At 31.2% G+C, this 15,305-nt stretch overlaps 1 non-coding gene and 1 pseudogene across 1 annotated transcript; both read left to right on the top strand.

Moving 5' to 3' along the window:
* Nucleotides 1-15,305, top strand: part of LOC118613705 — a 72,599-nt pseudogene that overhangs the window by 39,318 nt on the left and 17,976 nt on the right.
* On the top strand, nucleotides 13,228-13,367 carry LOC118606498. The gene has a single exon (XR_004952461.1). It is a non-coding gene; the product is annotated as a small nucleolar RNA SNORA29 (small nucleolar RNA).

The following is a 15,305-nucleotide window of genomic DNA, read 5'->3' on the forward strand; positions in this document are numbered from 1 at the left end:
TCCCCTCTTCCTGCAGGAATTTGTATAAAACCAGAGACAATGGACTTTTTTGGATGATAGCTTATATACTACTTTGGTCAAAAAATTTTGCCAGGGTTATTAAAAAGGCTACTTGGTGCTTTACATCCTTTGTTTTTTTTTTTTTTTCTTTTTCTGATTTATTGCCAAGGTAAATACTGTGCTAATGCCAATAGGAAAAGCTTAAGAAGACGTTTTGGTTATTAGAGATTGCATAACCCTTGCTGATTATTACTAGCTTAATTTGAAGTATATAAAATTAACTAAACATAGAGAATCTAGATTAATTTTATAAAAACTGGACTACACTGTGAATATCTATTAAATTTGAAATTAAATTAGCTCAAATAAAAAGATTTTGATACAAAAATGTTTTCTTCTATAATAGAGTAGATTGTAAAAGAAATTGTAGAGGTTTCTAATATTAGAATGGGTTCATTTTGGAAAAATTTTGTTGACAGGTAAATAGTTAAGTTATATCTTGAACTTTTCAGCTCAATTCTAAAAAGCTCTTTATTTAAACAGATATTTGTGCTTAAATTATGGTAGTTTTGTTAGGTGTTTTAACTTTCAGAACATTAAACATATTGAAATTAAAAGACGAAGAAGTAAAATTTAAATCAAGTTTAAGACTAGGTTATTAATATTTTCTTCTACTGAATGACTTCTAAATGATCAATATCAACTGTTTGGCTGATCAATTCTGTATATAAGTTTCAAAATTTGTATCATAACTATGTAATTTATCTAACATTTGAGAATATTGGTTAGGAGAATAGACACTTTATTAATTAAATGTTGGTACTAGTCTTGCTAATTTTGACATTCCTTAATTTTATTTCTTGATATTATCTCCACATAAATCCAAATGCCATTTTAGAGATTATTCTTAGATTTTTAAATATAGAATTTAGTTTCAATCTTAAAAAAAATTAACATTTATTGAAATAGCTTGCTAGAATGAAATTGAAAATTTCTTTAACTTAAAAAGATACAGACAAACTTCTACTTCTTATTTGACTAGGTACTATGAAAATTCTCTCACCAATAGCATCTAGAGATTATGAGATGAATATCTTCAAAACAAAGAGAAAACTGAAACTAGAGTGGTAAACTAGCACTAATGCTCTGATTTCCCTGGAGGGGTCTACAATACCAGAAATAGAAACCAGGGTTTCGCAGCCAACATCTTTTGCCTAGCAAGATGGGCAAGTAACTAAGACTCAAGCATAAACTTGGATACTCAAAAGGCTAGTCCTTCAGCGAAAGGTTGAACTAGGAAAAAATCTATATCTTGGTGAAAGAAGTCAAAACGAAACTTTTACAATCCTAGTCCTTGGCTTCAGGTGGGGGGATGTCTCTCCTGACGATACATTACAAGGCTACATATGAGCTCAGAGTTTGAATTGATAATACCTATACAGTTAAAAAAAGACACTATGTCAAAAATTTAAAGTACTTTCAGGTGGGTAGTGTGCCAGATTGGTAGAGGACCTACCAGAAGCAAATACATATTCACTTGCAAAAGGCATTCTCAATTTGTTTCCTTAAAGTTAAGGTCAATCAAATAAGAGCTCATACATACAAGGAAACAAGCCACAGTGAGCAGAGTCAACAAAAATAGCAAACAGCAAATTAGATAGACCTGACCTTCGACCTGACACAGAACTTAAGATGCTGAAATTACCCAATGTAGAATATAAAATAAGTATACATAAAATGATTCTGTAAATAAAAAAAAATTGTTATAACTATGACCAAGGCCTAATACTAAGAGAATACTTTAACAATTACATAGGTTTGGAAAGGAACTAAGAATTTATAGAAATAAAGGATATTTAATTAAATTAGAACTCTGATGATGGGTTAAACATCAGACTAGACATAGCTAAAGAGAAATTAATAAATTAGAGAAAAGAGCTGAAGAATTATATAGCTTTAGCACAGAGATATTAAGAATATATGAAAAAAACAGGTTAAGATAAAACTAAAAGCAATGACAAGAGAATACTAAAAGCAACTGGTTAAAACAGACAACATACCTTTAAATAGAAATCAGACTGATGTCTAGCAGCAAAAATGGAAGCCAGGGAGAATAGAAATACATCTTTAATGTTCTGAAAGAAAATAAAAGTTCATCTAAAATTAGAAACAGTTAAACTATCTTTAAAAAGAAAGATAAAATAAAGAATTTTCTGAAGAACACAAATTAAAGGAGCTCACCACCAACAGACTTCACTAAAGTAGTTTCAAAAGGATGTACTCAAGGCAGAAGTAAAATGATTCCAGATGGAAAGGTCTAAGATTTCAGAAAGAATGGTATGCAAAAAATTAGTGAACATGAGGGGAAATATAAGTCAAGATGGACTATATTTGAAAAAGTAGTAACATTTATTTTGGATGAAAATGTATAAAAATTTCATAATAATAACTTTTACAATGAGAAGGGAGTTGTTATGTGTTGAATTATTTTCCCCTAAATATACAATATGTTGGAGTCCTAATCCACATATCTCAGAATATCACTTTATTTGGAGATAGGGACTTTATAGAGGTGATCAAGTTAAAGTGAGGTTGTCAAAATAGTCCTAATCCAACGAGACTGATGTCCTTATAAAAAGGAGAAATTTGGACATAACACACAGGAAGAAAATCATGTAAAGATGAAGCAATAGAACAGAAAAAAAGAAAAAAACCCATGTATCTTAATATGATAAAGATGTCATTGTAGGAAATGATAGAATATTCCATAAACGGTGGGCTAGTTAGGGAATTATCAATTTGGAAATAACTAATAAAGTAAGATTCCAGATCTCTGTTTCATACCACATAAAAAGTAAGCTCCAAGTGGATTAAAGATCTGAAAGGAATATAGCATAATGTAATGTAACGTATTATAGCATAACGTAACATAGTATATACATTATGAATTCTTGGTAGGAAAGGATTCCTTAAACAAGACCTAAAAGGCAGGAACTTAAAAGGAGAAAGATTGATTAAACTTGACAATTGTATCTTTTATCAAAGTAAAAAGGGATTATATTCACAACACATTTATCAACAACTGAATCAAAAATATGAAAACTTCAATCACTTAAAAAAAGACCAATTATTTATAAGTGAAATTGGCAGAAGATGAACCAGCAATTCCCAGAAGACAAGACTAAGTGGTCCATAAGTACATAAAAACAAAACCACAAGAATAAATCAGCAAATTCAACATAAACTGAGATACCATTTACATATATCAGATTAACAAAAATTTAAAAGGGCTACAATTCCAAGTGTCAACGAGAAGGCTAAGCAACACTGACCAGCAAATCTACTTTTAGGTATCTACCCATGTACAGAAATTCTCTCACATGTGCACAAAGGATGAATATAAGAACATTTATAGCATCATTGTTTACAAGAACAAAGTATTGGAAACAAATGTCTATTATAAGCTAAACTGGTAAAGAAAAATTGTGTATAATCACATGACAGACTACTATCAAGCAATCAAAATTAATAACTATAGCCACAAATATCAGCATGGATGAATCTCATGAACATAATGTTGAGGAAAGAAAGCAAATTACAGAGTAAATAAACATCACTATAATATTTATATAAGGTTTAAGCACTTCCATAAATATATATAACAAAATTATAAGAAAATGTACTAGAATGATAAATATGAAATTCAGAATAGTAGTTATGGTTTGGGGAGAAGTGAGCACTTTCATAACAGGCTATAAATGGGCTGACAATATTTTATTTCTTAATCTGGGTGATGAGTATTTATTATATGATAGAACTTTTACATAGTGTGCTTTTAATTATTAAAAATTAATTCAAACTTATTAAAGTTAATAACAATAAATTATTAATACACACTAATATTTACATTATTAATATAATTAAAATATAAATGCATTCCTTGAATTTCTTAAAAGTGCCAGGCACTGCTAGACACTAGAAAAAAATGTCATAATGAACAAGAAAAACATAGTTCTTAGCTTCACAGACCTTGAAACCTATCTAGGAAGATAAACACTGAACAAATAGTTTCTACCATTCTAGACAACTTGTCATTGTCAAACATAAGACTTTGTAATGAATTCCTCCTTTCTCTTGGCCTTTCCTGCTCTTCTCTTGACCCATCTCTCACCAGATAGGTCTCCGTGACTACAAACGTTTCCCTGATGTTCTCCTGCAGTATTGATCCTGCCTTCTTCTTTCAGATCACTGTGCTGTCCTTTTTAACCTCTGTATTTCAATTACTAGTTTACCTTTATATCCCTGCCGATAGTCTGTAAGCATCTTAAAAAATGGATCACCTTCTATCTATTCATCATCATGACACATGATAAATCTTGAAAAGCTGTGTTGACATGTGAAAAGTGAAGTAGTAAGACAATGATGTAGATAACACAAGGTTAAAATAAAAGCAATGTACCTAGCCCTTTGCTTCAAAAATTAAAATATTATTGGGCAAAAATTTATTTTTAACATAGCAAATATAAAAACAATGATATCACTAAACCACTAAAGGTTTTTTAAGTTGTAACTACTTACCCCTTCCACCTCGCCATTTTATTTTATCCTATTCTCTTTCTGGAGTTTTCTTGGTTGAATACTGACTTTCTTCTGTACATTGAACTTCTTTATACATTATGAAAATAAATAGGTAAATTCAATGGATACTTCAAAAAATTTTGATGAAAAAATTTCATTCAAGGACATCAGTAAGAAAAACACCAGTATTTTTTTAAGCTACTGTTTTCCTTGAGTTGACACATCACAAGAACTTCTCTTTATGTTGCTTTAGATGTTTAAGTACTGACATCTTTTTATAGTACTTTTTTTTTACTATAAATTTGCTTACTACTTTGCATACTCTGCTACCTTCATGTAACATAACCTTTTTTTCAAAATACTCCCAAGGCTTATGTTTTACTAAATAAAATTTTCAGAAAATCTATTAAGTATTTATACTGGAGTCCTTGTGATTAAGAAGTCCCCACTGTTATAAATTTATGTTCATTTATATGTAATAGTAACCTAAAACGAAGATGACAGTCTTGATGTTACATACATTTGGCCAGACCACATTATAAAAGATACATTCTCTGCTGCCCTGTGACTAAAATTTTTTTTTCAAGGTTTCTTACATTGAAATAATCTCCAATCACATACACATTTAAGAAGAGAGTGACTCAAATACCTTAAAATCATAAAAATAAGATGAATTCAGTTTTCCATTATCCTACCAGTAACTGGAATCTGGCTTTTGCCCTAAGACTTGCTCCCACAAAGGCATATCCTATTCCTATCAACAGGACCTTGAGGGCTTTTATTAGAGTACCTCATCAACACAGAGAGAGAAAGACAGTAATTTGGTACATGTAATTCAAAAGAATTTCTCCAAAGCTTCTTTGAGATAATATCAGAAAGTTTCCTTTCCTTAAAAGAAAACTGGATCTTAAATGTAACTCCATAGAAACACATTTGTTGGAGTATCACAAATAAAGCAGGTTTCCTGCCTGGGGACATTTGCCAATTGCTCTGGCAGACTTCACTTACTATACCACAGAAAATGGAACATCACTACATTTTTCTGTCTCAAAAACTGCCCACTATCTTCACTATTATTTCATGTTGAATTGGGAATACTGGAAAATGCATTCAGACACAACAAAATAAGTAGAGGCATGAGAATTAGGAAAAATAAAGAAATAAAACTTCTTATTTGTGATTGAGAAGATAAAATTCTTGGAAAATCTAAGAGTCAATAATACAATTAATACATGCATAAATTCTATGTAATAGAATACAATTTTAACGTATAAAAATTGATAACCTCATATCTATAAACAACGACCAGTTAGAAAACATATAGAAGAAAAATTTCATTTGCAACCACCAAAAATATAAAATACTTAGGCATAAACTTAAAAATAAATGTGTAAAATCAATATAAAGAAAACTTTAAAATACACTTGAAAGGCACAGACACATTTAAATAAATGAAGATAGTCTTCCTTTTTAGATAGAATGACTCAACATGAAATAGTTAATTCTTCCCAAGTTAAAATATAAAGTAAATGTGATACAATAATATCCAACAAGTAGAAAAAGATTGAGGAAGAGCTCTATGAATTGATAAAAAATGATTTCCAGGATACACTGTAATTTAGAAAAAAACACGCAAGTGTATATAATATACTATCTTTTGTATAACAAAGAGAAATGAGACTATATACATATTTATATAGCTACAGATATGTGTGTGTGTGTGTGTGTGTGTGTGTGTGTTTGTGTGTGTGTTCTTCTATGGATATGTGTATGTGTACTGCAAAATAGAAAAAAGGGAAAAATAAACTAAAAACTCAAAATCTTTTACCCATAGATGGTCAGTGGGAATGGAGCAGAAGGAATAGTATTAGTCATGAACCTCTTCAGAAAGTCCAGTTTTAATTTTTGAATTACATAAATGTTTTGCATATTTAGAAATAATTAAATTAAAAAGAATAAAAAAGGATAACTCTACATTTGGATATAAATAAACCTAACTCTATGTCAAATTGGTGATATAATTATACAGAAAAAAAAATTCATTCAAGTAAATTTTGAACATAGTATCCTGACTGTATCTCATTAAAGTTTTTTTTCTAAGTACAAGAAAAACTGCAGAGAAATTCTGAACTTCATTGTTAGTTCTGTTGTTGATAATGGTATTGATGTAGTGATACTTGACCTATTTTGTATATACTATAGAAAAGAGAAAATTAGTGAATATACTGATGTCATTGGGAACCAATATTTTCACTGTGAGAGAAAGTAGATACTAATATGGAATAGTGAAAATGTTGGATTTGAATTGTAGCTATTGGTGTGAACTCACATTAAAAAAATATATACAGATATTTCTTTGCTCTGTTCACTGAATGCATTTAGAAGGATGACATCGTACTAGTTACCAACATCCTGATCTCAGTTTTTAAAAACATTCCCCACTAAAAGGAATCAGGGCCAACTCTTTGCAGAAATGCCTGGTTCTAAGAAGGGATCAAGACAGTGATAGGTGAGCCTGGGACATCTTTTGCCCCAAGTCTGGGGACATGTCAAAAGGGTCCAAGAGCTGTTTTAATGGAATCCCACTTACCATGTTTCAGACAATTTGAGCATCAAAAAGAATAATACAGTAGATAGATTAAAACATAATGAAAAAAGAAGAACCCATAAATCCACAGTAATACTAATAAGGAGGTAGAGGGATATGAAAATTACATCTTTACAAATGAATGCCAGACTAATGACTGTAGAAATAATAACAGCATTAGAAATTTCCATTTTTTCAAACACAAATATAATAATATACTTAGGCAAAAATCATTAATGAATAGAAAAACTATTGAGTAAAAAGTTGGGAATAATATATTCACAGGGACTTTCCAAAGTATTATCCCACAGATTACATATTAATTTCAAAAGATTCCTTTATAATGTGGAGAACTGGGGAACACTATCACAGTCAAGTGATCAATGTTAGTATTAGCAATAATTGAACAAACCAACAGTTTATACTTTCTGATGTGAAGCCATGGGAAATATACCTATGTAGTATTTTTGCCCAAAATGTTTAACATGAATTTAATCATAAAGAAACAATCAAATTAAAATTTGTGACACTATATAAGACAATTGGCCTCAATTGTTAACAAGAACAATTGAGTCAATGTCGTGAAAGGCAAAAAAAAAAAGAAAAAGAAAAAGGTGTCAGGGGAACTATTCCAGAGTAAAGGAAACTAAGGAAAAATGAATACTACTGCAAAGAGTGATTCTTGATATGATCCTGGAAAAATAAGACAGATATAAGAAATATTTTCAAATAATTAAAGACATTAGAATATAGATTTTAAATTTGATGGTATTACTCTATCAATGTGAACTTTCCCATGAGTGGTAATCTTTTAGTACTATGGTTAGGAAGATACTGTGATTATGAAGGAAAATGTCTTTGTGATACATGCTAAAGTGATGAAGTGTCATGATATCTGCAACTTATTCTCAAAAGGTTTCACAGAGGTTGGGGTGGGGAGAAGGAGGGAAAGACATACATGGAAAGAAGTAAGGGAAGATTCACCATGGCAAATGTTCATTGGTGAATCTAGGTAAAGAGTATATAGATTTTTATTGTACTATATTTAAACATTTTTATTTTTTAAATAAAAAGTTGAGGAAAAACAAATCAGACTGCAAAATAATAATTTTTCATGAGTGTACTTCTATTCTGTTGAGCATCTAAAGACAATTTTCCATCAGTAGCATATAACAACTTTCCTTTGGAGACTGCAATCAGATTGGCTTGGTCCACATTCAGGATTAGAAACTCATGTTCTCATTTTTCTGTTTTCTTTCCTCAATATTTTACTTTCCCTTCATCCACAGTAACATCTTCTTTAACCTTAATTTCCCAGTTTTAGTTAAAGAGGAAAACTGTGTGATAGAATTTCTTTGAAGTCACAGAGGTTTCATTTCTTGTCATGCCTCCTAAAAGGTTTACGTTTTCAAGAAGGTGGTGGAAACAATAATAAAAGACTCTTTGGGAAAATACTTTGGAATGAGCCCAGCTCTTCTCAATGCACCTAAAAACAAAATACTTGTATTTGAAGACTGTTTTACTTGTTAGGTAACAACCACTAAAATCTCTTTATTACCTTGACTCATAATTTCTTACCTCTTAGGTACAATTAAAGGTGACTATATTTGTAGTTTGCGCTTCAGAAAATTATGAGCTGCTCCATGGCAACTTGTGGTCTCTAGATAGCTTGTTTTCCTAATTTTATTTCTTTAGGGTTTTTCCCTAAGTTTACTCATTACATCTCCAAATGGCAAATATATGACTTGAGGTATCAAAACCTATCTAAGCTTATGTAACTTGTGACAAGGGCTAAATTCATGTATGGGGATGTGAGCCATTGTTTTGTAATTAGTGCCTACCAGCCTGGCCAGTAAGCACTACCAGAAGATAGACCACTCCTGAAATTTTCATCCTTTATCAATCTTCTGAGACTCCATTCTGATCTCCTTCCTTGTAATAAATTATACAAAATTCAAAGAATCATTACCTTAGAACAATGTTTTTATTTTGTTAAAGTTCAGAGCTCCCAATTTTGTAAATAATATACAGTCCCAAAGCATGAAGGAAGTCTCTCCTATTCTCTCTTTTTTTGTCTTTTTGTCCAAGATTGTGCCTAATTCAAATTAGAATGTCTACAAGACTCATGGAGCTGTCTGATCACCAATGGGATCCAGACATTTTAAAGTCTGAAGTGTATATGATTTTCATGATCCATTTTAAGAAACACAGTAAAGAGTTATGAACAGTAAGCAACGTACAAATATGAATGTTTACTTAGAATGAGCAACATCATGTTTTAGTATAACTTTTAAGAGCTTACTAATACCACAAAGAGAAAAAATCCTGAAAAAATATCTTTTCTTGTCAACCAACTGCCTAATATCTATTTTTATTTTTGACTATAAACTTTTGATCATCTTTTCATGGAATGCCAATTTTGTAATATTTTTATACAGAAAATAGAAAGGTAATTCAGTTTTTCATCAAGCAACACTGATCAAAATGTATAGAATTCAATTTTTCAAAAACTTTCTACTTTTACAACTTATTGTTCATATCATAAAATTTTAGGATTGTCAATTTTAGAGAAAATCTTTACCAAGCTTCTTTCATGTATAAATTGTGAAATTTCAGATTATTATTCAGTATACTTTGGATAGGAGAGAACTTCTATTTTGATTGAGAGTTAGTAAAAGCCAAATCCTCGCTCACAATTTTATGCAATGATTATTGGAAGAAACTTCCACAGTCTAACTTATGTTTCCAGATATTTCAAAATTCATTTCTCCTTCAGTATGTGGGAGTAGGAATTATGGGCACTTTTGTATAAAATGCTGAGTGAACTGTCACAGGAAATGGTCAGATTTTTTTCAGGAAGCAAATCCTATGCGGAGTAACTAATAGTGATATGACTCTGCAAGGAATTGACTGTGAACCACATAAGCACATCCCCCTGATCATAACACTCCACAGCTGCTCTAGGACCTCCTGCCAGGAGGGGAAATATGATGCAAGAGAAGTTGCAGTAGAAAATGACAATAGTCTTAACTGACTGCAATAAAAATATCTTTCTTTTGCAAATTTTTCTAAAGCGTACGACCATGCAAACATATTACTAGGGACTAATCTTCAATAGTTTCATGGTAAACACATCTCTGGCCATTACTACAATAAAAAGTGTCCTTTCCAAGTCTTTAGTACAATCTGCTGAAAAGTCAGGAGTACAGGGACCATGCTTTGTGGCCTTCTCCATCCATCCCCTGCCATATATATCTGAGTAAGAGTAATAGGAAAATATATTTTTACACCTTTGTTAGCGCATCTTAAGTTTGCCCACATGCAGAAGTAGGGATAAATGAAATTGGTAAGCTTTTGGGGGGTACATAGTGGTTATATGGCCTTAACAGAACATTGTTCAGAAACTATTAATCACAGAATCACCTCTGTGCCTCATAAATGTACAGAAAAATACCTGACAGAGCATTTTCAAAAGTAGTAAAGGTTAATATTCAACTGAAAATGTTTTAGGTGAAAGGAACTAATTTTGATCTCAAAAGAGAATGGGAGGATTAAATATAATATCCACAAAGGCATATTAGCATAACACTACAAAATCCAAATGAAATATTTGTAAGAGTAAGGGTAAATAGTGCTCTGTGCATTTTCTTTCCCAGGATAGAAGTTATTTATGTATAAAATGTGATGGAATATTTCCTTTCTGAAGGAGGTGGCAGGTGGCTGCCTGTTGGAGTGTGAAAAACAAGTAGAATAATTTGGATATAATTTGAAAAAAATTAATCAAATGACAAAAATACAAGTGAGGAGTAATTTTCCTCTCCTTTTGGAAATTTTTCTAGGCAGAAATTTAGGAAGATATTGGAATAAGGAGAGAAAATAAACTATGAATCTAAGAAATGATTGGAAAAAAAGAAATGAATTATTTGATAATATATGCAAAAAGATTCTCATTTTCAAAATATAGTCAATATAATTCTTCACCTGTGATTTAAAAAGTGATTTACACATGTCTTCTGAAGTATGCGATATTGCAATATATTTCTCTCTCAGATTATAGCCAAAGAAACTGGAGAAGATTGATTTTTCACTTGACTTTGATAGAGTCTGATAAACAAGCCCTTTTCGATTTTTTGATGCAGGATATGCGTGTCAGGGAGGGAGGGCTTTCACACTAATAGATTGAGAATCTAAAAACTTATGTTTTATTTCTACTTCTGTCACCAACTATTTCATTTTAGAAAAACTGAGCCTCAGTTTTCTTACCTGTGTAAAAAGAATTAGAGCATATAACATCTAAGATTTATTAAGTTCCAACATTCTATAAATCCATGTATGTCTGACCATATATTAGTATTCTTTTACTCAGGGAAATGGATGAAACAGAAATTAGTCTTCTGAAAAATGAAAACAATGAAATAAAATCGATTAAGATTTCTGATCTAATAACTAGTAAGTAGTTAGAGAGTATTAATAGCCCTAAGATTATTTCAGGCTTTAACCGAATGCTGTCATAGCTTGCCTATTTGCTGACAAATTCCAAATTTATATACCCAGCATGGACTTACCTGAGCTTTAACTTGTATGGTAAGCAACTGACTATATGATTATTACTTGTATGTTCCTCAGATATTCAAATTTAGGCCATATGACACCAAAATCTAAACCCTGCCTCTACTTGTCTAAACCTGGAAATACTGCATTATGTTCTGTCCATGGCCTTCATGCCTCCTAGCAGCTCAAAGGAGAAACTTCAGCATCATCCTTGATTCCTCTTCTGTCTACCATCAACATTCAAGTCAATGAGTCCTTTGTTTCCCTCCTTTCAAATTATCTCATGAAACAGGCTGTTACTCTTCATTTGCAGTGTAAGCATGCTACCCACACCACTATATTTTCTCACTTGGGCCTCCCCGCTTCTACTTTCATTCCATTATTTAATTCTACTGATCACCCTCCCAGTATTCAGAATATATAATAATGATGTCATTGTTATAAAAGTGACATAAAGAAGTAAATTATTCAAGGAATACAGAAAGATACAAAGAATGATGTAAAAACTCCTTAACTCTCACCATTTGGAAATATTAAATATTATTGTAAATATCTTATACATTTATTTAAATAGATGAATAAACAGTAAAAATTATTTTTGAAAAGAGACCTTAATGTAATTGTATTATTCTGTTTTAGATTTTTAAAATTCTGAATTAATTAGTTCTGATTCTTTGGATTATCTATTTTAGACTTCCTGCCATGGTAAATGAGAATTTAGCTCATTTATACTTCCCTAAATTCCCCTCTCTCCCTCCTGCCACATTAACTACTCTTACTCTTTTAGTCACTTTTGTATCACCAATAATATATATTTTCCTTTTATTTGTGTCCCAGTACCGATAGTCTATCTTGACTCCCCTACCTTTTAAGGCGAGGCCCTCAATTCCTTGCTTCTTTCAGTCTCTTACTCTTGCAAGCTGTTTTTACTTTCATAATGGCAAGACCAAAAAAACTGCCTTCTGTTCTATAACCACAGCTAAGTTTTTCATGCTTTGTTTTTGTTTAGACTTTAAAAGTTGAAAAATCAAGTATTGCTTTACATTATCATAACTATGTAAATATGGTTCATTACTGAACCAATGACTACATGATAACACACTATTCGTGTACAGTGTCTCTGCCCTTCAAAACTTCTGAATGCTTTTCCTTTCTTTAGCTAATCCTTAGGTTTGTTCTTTGTTTCAAGAATACTATCAAGTCTATAGAATACTCCCCCAACACGCACACCTTTTTTTTTTTTTACCGCATACTTATTTTTAGACCTTACTTCAGGACTGATTTTGCTGCACAGAAGTCGTCTTAAATCTCCCATTCATTGTCCTAGATTAGATTTATTGTTTTCTACATCTTATGCCTTTCTCATTCTTACTTTCTTGTTTTTTTCTTAAGGAACCTTGTAAAGAAGGATGCATGGGAGATGAATTTTCTGAGTCCTTAGATATTTGAAAATACTTTTTTCTACCATCACACTTGATTAACAATTTGGCTAGCTAAAAACTTTTAAATTCTTCCCTCTTTGACTACCACATTTTCTCCTAATAATAGATTTTAGTGGCTATGTTTATAGGATAGATTAAAATTGCCATGATCTGAAGATAGAGGATTTATTTGTATTCTCCTCCTCTATAAAATGGCTGAACCAAAAAAAAAAAAAAAAAAAAGGACTTTTAAGTTCAGTATCAGTTTTCATCAGAATTTTGGAGGCAATTCTCCTTACATGTTAGAAGTCAGTGTTGCTATCTTTTCTCTTTGAAAACTTCTAGGATCTTCTCTTTATCCTTGGTGTTCTCAAAACTCTCAATATTATATTTATGAACAGGTGTTTGTTTCACTCGTACTGGACATTTCCTAGGTCTTCTCAATCTGAACACCTATATCTATCCTCAGCTGTGGGATGTTCCTGTCCATTATTTGAGATTTTTCTTCTCCCTTGTTTATTTGTTTTTAATAGCCATATATATAATTTTCTAAATTTTTTTTCTTGCTATTTCACTGTGCCTTTTTCATGGAGCCTATTCTTGCTATATGCATGTAACTGTCTTTAGCATATCTCCAGGATAATAATAATTGGATATTTAAAGTTATTTTCCATTCCTTAAATTATCTTTCTTCCTTGGTGTGTTTTATCATGTTTATCTTGGTCTTATTCTTTAACTAGTTTCCCTCAACTGTCAGATAATACATAGTTGTTCTTTGCTTTAGAATAATGAAAAACTGGACTGGAAATTCTGTGTAAGTGGTTTAAAGGTGAATGGTTAGCTGGCTTTTAAGCTGAAGAATCTTTAAATGAGAAGACAGAATAGGTTTTATCCAAAATGTTAACATCTCTATTTTGACATTATTTATTTGAAAACAAACTGTCTTATTTAATTTCGCATTGGTTTTGGGCCTAAGAGTAGGTGAGGAACTTAGTGTGAGTAAATAATATTTACATTTTTAATTAGTTTTTTAAATTTTTTATCTCCTCTAACCCTCTATCTAACCTGGCTTCTTTGTGCCCAGAACTCTTCACACACTTTCACCCCTCCATCTGCTTTTCAGGCTTTTGAAAACTTACTGGACTCTTTTGTAAACTACTGCCCTTACCTTGTCCTATTTGATCTTATTTATATTTTTACTATTACATTAATCCATTCTTGGGAGAGAGCTGATCAACATATCTATTCAGTCTGTCATCTTGAATCACTATCAAAGTCTACATTGTTTTTAATTTTAAAAATATTAACTTTATTTTACTTGACATTAAGCCACTGAAGTTAAACATTTTAAAGTTTTGACAATATTGTTTCGTAATCATATTTCTTACTGTTGTTCTTAGTTCTGTATTTAAATAGATTTAATGTTTATCATCTTTTTTTTTTTTTTACTACATCTTCATTCCTAAGTTCTACATTTGGATCTCCTCTTATTGTATGAATTTTATTTCAAGATGTTTATCAAAGATACTTTGTAAATGCTGTATTCCGAGTTCTTTCATGCTATAGCAGACTGTATATGTCTATGTCCTTTCAACCTAAAGAATCACTTGGCTGGGTGTAGAATACTGGTTCACACTTTCTCATAATGCTCTGACATTACTATGTTTCAGTATTCAATATGGCAGGAGACACCATTTACCATGGTGCCTTTACTCATTTCTTGATTGGCTATATTCCATCACTGAGTCATTTTTTCCTCCTCAAGACAGTTAAAGCATGATATAATCCTTTTATTTTTTCACAGTTGAGAATATCTGTTTGTGATCTTTTTAAGTGAATGGAATCTTGGCTGGATATAGTATTTTTGGATCAGATTTATTTTCCTTTGGCATTTAGTGGGCATTGCTCCATTGTCCTCTAGTCTAGAATGTTACTCTGGGGAAGACTGAGGCCAGTCTACTTTTGTTCTCAATTATAAGAGACTTATTATTTCTCTCTGGATACCTGAAGAATTTTATATTATTCTCAAAGTTCAATAAGAAGAATATGGTTTAATTGATACTGTTGAATCTATTTGTCTTAGAGTATGACATAAACTTTTGAGTTGTGACATCTCTTATTCTTGCATTTCAGGATTATTTTTCTATTTTCTACTGAATACATGTTCT

The sequence above is a fragment of the Rousettus aegyptiacus genome, unplaced genomic scaffold, assembly GCF_014176215.1.
Source record: "Rousettus aegyptiacus isolate mRouAeg1 unplaced genomic scaffold, mRouAeg1.p scaffold_m13_p_1, whole genome shotgun sequence".
Lineage (NCBI taxonomy): Eukaryota > Metazoa > Chordata > Mammalia > Chiroptera > Pteropodidae > Rousettus > Rousettus aegyptiacus.